We start from the raw sequence: 5,000 nt of genomic DNA on the forward strand, positions 1-5,000 counted from the left end.
AAGAGGGTACAATTAGGCAATTAGATTCAAAGCAATCAAATGTCTTGTATTAACCGGAGAGATATGATAATATAAATAAATAATAACACAATAAAATAAAAAAATGAAATAAAATAAAATAACAAATTATAGAGTAAATAATCAGATTCTACTAACAATGGTCATAAATGTGAAATGTAACTACATAGTGTTACAATATTCAAGAAGTTCTAATTAACATTCATTTTTTCTCTAATATCATGGCAGAGTGTTACATATTGTGCAGCTAAGTGTGTAAATTGTGGTTCTTCTCCTAAATAGAGTTTTATCAGTTCATCAATTGTCAATATAAATACATTTGTTTTCCTTGTCTATTGTTTTCAGAGGAGTTTTGGAGAGATGATGGAGGTCTTGGATTTTGAGGTGGCAGGTTTCTCTAATGTTTCTCAGAGGGTCTGTCTCTGGGCAGAGGCTGTTACTTATAAAGGCTCTGTGATGATATGAATCAGGATCAGCTTGTGCCAAGTGAACCTGGAATTTAATTGATCTTTTTATCATGTGGAGAGAGAGAGGGAAGTTTCCCAGCTCTGCTCTACATGCATGGTTTGGACAGTTTCTGTGGACCTTGAGGATTTCCTTAGAGAATTGAAACTGAAATTTTTCTGTGGGTGTTGTGTCCCATGAGGTGTGCCTCTGGTTTATTAGAGGGCCCCACACTTCACTTCCATACATAAGAATGGGCTGAATTACACTGCTGAATAGTTTTAGCCAAATTTTAATAGGAGGATTGAATTTATTTAGTGAACTTCTAATGCTATAGTAGGCCCTGCGTGCCTTATCTGTCAGGGAATTTATAATTTATAATTTATTTATTTATTGTCAAAGCTGCCAGATGCACTGATGATTATGCCCAAATATTTTTTTTGAAATACCATGATCTTAGTTTTGTCGAGGTTGATGTCCAACGCCCAGTTCTGACAGAAGGTCTCCAGCAGTGAGAGGTTCTGCTGTAAGCCATGTTCTGTTGGGGATAGTATAACCAGGTCATCTGCATACATGAGGAACTTGATTTCTTTGCCTTGTAGATCTAATCCAGGGCTTGGGGACTGTTCAAGAATTGTCAATTTATTGATGTAAATGTTGAATAGGGTAGGAGATAGGTTGCACCCCTGATGCACCCCTCGTCCTTGTTTGAAGAACTCTGTTCTTTTGTTTCCAATTTTTACACAGCACTGGTTGTCAGAATATTTGGATTTATAGGTCATATATTTTACCACCAATTCCGCATTGCATGAGTTGGAAAAATTATGCCAAATTGTATCAAAAGCCTTTTTTAGATCTACAAAACATGCAAATATCGTCCCTTTGTGTTTTTTGTGAACATGGTTTTGGATAAGTGTGTGTAGAGTGTAGATGTGGTCTGATGTTTGATGGTTGGGTAAGAAGCCAATCTGGCTTTTAGACAGGACATTGTGATCGGTGAGATATGTTATTAATCTGGAGTTTAGGATGCTACAGAAGAGTTTACTGAGGTTGCTGTAATTGCTGGGGTTGTACTTGTCTCCATTTTTAAATATGGGAGAAATAAGACCTTTATTCCAAATAGTGGGGTAATATCATATTGTCAGCACCAGGTTAAAGTGCTTTAGCATGGCAAATTGAAATTTGAGATTACTGTGTTTCAGCCTCTCTGAGCTAATGCTGCTTTGCCATTTTTAAGGGTTTTGAGTTTTTGCTGTAGTTCTGTCTCTCTCTCACCCTGTCTGTCTCTCTCTCTCTCTGCCTGTCTCTCTCCATCTGTCCCCCCTCTCTCTCTTTATCTCTCTCTCTCTGTCTGTCTGTCTCTCTCTCTGTGCCTGTCTCTCTCCCTCTCTCTGTCTCTCTCCACCTGTCTCTCTCTCTGAGCTAATGCCATTTTTAAGAGTTTTGAGTTTTTGCTGTAGTTCTGTCTCTCTCTCACCCTGTCTCTCTCTCTCTCTCTCTCTGTGCCTGTCTCTCTCCATCTGTCCCCCTCTCTTTCTCTGTCTGTCTGTCTCTCTCTCTGTGCCTGTCTCTCTGTCTCTCTCCGTCTGTCTCTCTCTCCATCTGTCTCTCTCTCTCTCTGTCTCTCTCTCTCTCTCTGTCTCTCTCTCTGTGCCTGTCTCTCTGTCTCTCTCCGTCTGTCTCTCTCTCCATCTGTCTCTCTCTCTCTCTCTGTCTGTCTCTCTCTCTCTGTCTGTTTCTGCCTCTCTCTCTCAATTTTTCAATTCAGTTCAAGGTGCTTTATTGGCATGACAGTTCACAAACTCTCTCTCCATCTCTCTCTCTCTCTCCCTCTCTCTCTCTCTCCTTGTAGCTGCCACGGTGGGGAGCCTGTCGTGGGGAGATCCTGTGCCTCTCGATGAAGGCTACGACGATGATGACGAAGATCGTCTTGGAGACGACATGCCCTCTGGACATAACGGCCACTTCAACCTGTTCATACCTGCCAACCTGACCTTTGACCCCCCGTTCTCCCCCTCCTCCTCCCCCTCCCCCTCCTCCAGCCTCCTCCCCCTCCTCTCTCTGCTCTGCGCTCTCTCACTCTCCTGTGTGTTGGCGTATTAAACTGCATTTTATATCAAGTTTGTTTTTGATTCGGTTTTCATTTACAGCCTCATAACGTACAAATAGAACCATTTTTGCCACGTTTTATATATTTTTTTATACACTTATCCGGATGAGCTTTCCTCCTCTTTAGACTCCCTATAGAGGAACAGAGTCGTTTTTCAGTTAACTAGCTGCTGAAAAACAAAACTTATTTTAGCGGTGGATCTTAAAGGTTAGATGTGTCGTGTTTCTGCTTTCCTCAGGTGTCACATGACCAGGAAATATCAGCAGCTTCCTGGATGTTAGCGAGGGAAACAAAGTGAAGGCAGAGCCACAGGATGGAGGCTCCCGACACACCAGGGTCCATTCAAAAATCTGACACTTTGTTTTTTGTTTTTTTTCCTCGAGAGATGAAGAGAGAGAGGGCGGGAGAGAGAGAGGGGGGGAGAGAGAGAGAGAGAGAGGTGGAGGTAGAGAGACAGAGAGAGAGAGAGAGGTGGAGGTACAGAGAGAGAGAGGGAGAGAGTGTGGGGGAGAGAGACAGAGAGAGAGGTAGAGAGAGAGAGAGATAAAGAGAGAAAGGGCGGGAGAGGGAGAGAGAGGGGGAGAGAGAGGAGGAGAGAGGTGGAGAGAGAGAGAGAGAGAGAGAGGTGGAGGTAGAGAGACAGAGAGAGAGAGGTGGAGGTAGAGAGAGAGAGAGAGGTACAGAGAGAGAGAGGGAGAGAGTGAGGGGGAGAGAGATAGAGAGAGAGAGGTGGAGGTAGAGAGAGAGAGGTACAGAGAGAGAGAGAGGGAGAGAGTGAGGGGGAGAGAGACAGAGAGAGAGAGATAGAGAGAGAGAGATAAAGAGAGAGAGGGCGGGAGAGGGAGAGAGAGAGAGGTGGAGGTAGAGAGAGATAAAGGTAGAGAGACACCAAGAAAGAGCTGCAGAGAGAGAGAGGTAGAGAGAGAGATAAAGAGAGAGTGGGTGGGAGAGAGAGAGGGAGAGAGAGTGGGGGGAGAGAGAGAGACAGAGAGAGAGGTAGAGAGAGAGAGAGGTGGAGAGAGGGAGAGGGAGAGAGAGAGATAAAGGTAGAGAGACACCAAGAAAGAGCTGCAGAGAGAGAGAGGTATGAGAGAGAGAGGGGAGAGAGATGGAGAGAGAGTGGGGGGAGAGAGAGAGACAGAGAGAGGTAGAGAGAGAGAGATAAAGAGAGAGAGGGCGGGAGAGAGAGGGGGGAGAGAGGGAGGTAGAGGTAGAGAGAGAGAGGTGGAGAGAGAGAGAGAGAGTACCAGAGAAACAGAGAGAAAAGAAGAGGTAAAAAAAAATATAGAGAGAGGGCCGAGGCTGAAGGCTCCTGCTGCACCAAGCTCCATTCAAAAATCCGGCACTTTGTTAATATGAGACTTTAATATAAATAATAAATAAATAATAAAAATATGTGAGGCCTTATTACTGATCTGTAGGGTGTTCCGGTGAATTCGGCATGTATATAATCCTCCAATCAGCTCGGGTTTTAACGGACCGACCCGTTTATGTTGTTGTTGTCATGACGACGCTGAACGACAGAGGCCAGCACTGGACCAGAAATTACACAAAAGACCCTTTAAGGCAGTGGTTCTCAACCCCTAGTTTAGTCCACATTAGAGTCACATTAGAACCCCCATTTGATGAGATTTTGTCTCTCAGACCCAAATCTGAGAATATTTTTTATTGTCAGATTTGATTTTGTCCAGAAATCCACAGAAGAGAGATAACAGAAAAACTATGATCAAAATAGTCTTTTCTTCTACATTCTCTAACTTCTTTGTAAATGAAATAATGCTGAAGTTTAACAATTCATCATTTTGCTGGGGACCCCCTGGAACTCCGTCAAGGGCCCCCTGGTGGTCCCGGACCCCACGTTGAGAACCGCTGCTTTAAGGTTTTGGCTCATAAACCTCCAAAAAATAATAATAATAATAATATAATGAAATACTGACTCCTCCATGTACATTTACTCACATTACTGTAATTAAGTAGCTTTTTTTGTGTTGTGAGAGAGGGGGGAGATAGAGAGGAAAAGAGAGAGAGAGGTGGAGGTAGAGTGATAGAGAGAGAGGGGGGGAGAGAGAGAGGGGGGAGATAGAGAGAGAGGTGAAGGTAGACAGAAACTGAAAAAGAGCAGGGAGAGAGGAAGAAGTGAGGGTAGAGAGACCAAGAGATTGTATAAGGTCGATCGACAGAGAGAGAGAGGGAGAGAGAGAGAGAGGTGGAGGTAGAGAGAGAGAAAGGTAGAGGTACAGAGAGAGAGGGAGAGGGGTAGAGAGAGGGAGAGAGGTAGAGGTAGAGAGAGAGGTGGAGGTAGAGAGAGAGAGAGATAAAGAGAGGGGAAAGAGAGAGAGAGAGAGGGGGAGATAGAGAGAGAGGTGAAGGTAGAGAGATAGTGAAAAAGAGCAGGGAGAGAGGAAGAAGTGAGGGTAGAGAGACCAAG

The sequence above is a fragment of the Centroberyx affinis genome, unplaced genomic scaffold (genome assembly GCF_046629955.1).
Source record: "Centroberyx affinis isolate AG114_WGS23_722 - 3 ecotype Tasmania unplaced genomic scaffold, CSIRO-AGI_Caff_v1 ptg009292l_1, whole genome shotgun sequence".
In the NCBI taxonomy this organism is placed as follows: domain Eukaryota; kingdom Metazoa; phylum Chordata; class Actinopteri; order Beryciformes; family Berycidae; genus Centroberyx; species Centroberyx affinis.